Below are 338 nucleotides of genomic sequence, written 5' to 3' on the forward strand. Positions count from 1 at the left end.
ACACATTTTTTCAAACATCCATTTATTGTGCAGTAGTGAGTAAGTGAGTGAATAAAAGAGAGAGAGAGAGAGAGGAGAGTGGGAGGGCGAGTGATGTAGGTTGCAAATGTAATTATAATCTCACGAGCACCATTTTAGAACACTGACACACGGGGCAGACTGCCCGGTTCAGTTGCAGCCCAAAAATAACGACACTATATAACCTACTATCAGGTGGCCTCTACTCTATAGCATAGATATAAACCTACAAAAGTTTGCAGACATATGTCTTATCGAAGTGCGTACAAGTTAAAAAGATTTGACGTGAGGTATCTGAATGTTGTTTGGTAACACATCCC

This window comes from Oncorhynchus mykiss, chromosome 21 (genome assembly GCF_057628025.1).
Source record: "Oncorhynchus mykiss isolate SJ-2025 chromosome 21, ASM5762802v1, whole genome shotgun sequence".
Lineage (NCBI taxonomy): Eukaryota > Metazoa > Chordata > Actinopteri > Salmoniformes > Salmonidae > Oncorhynchus > Oncorhynchus mykiss.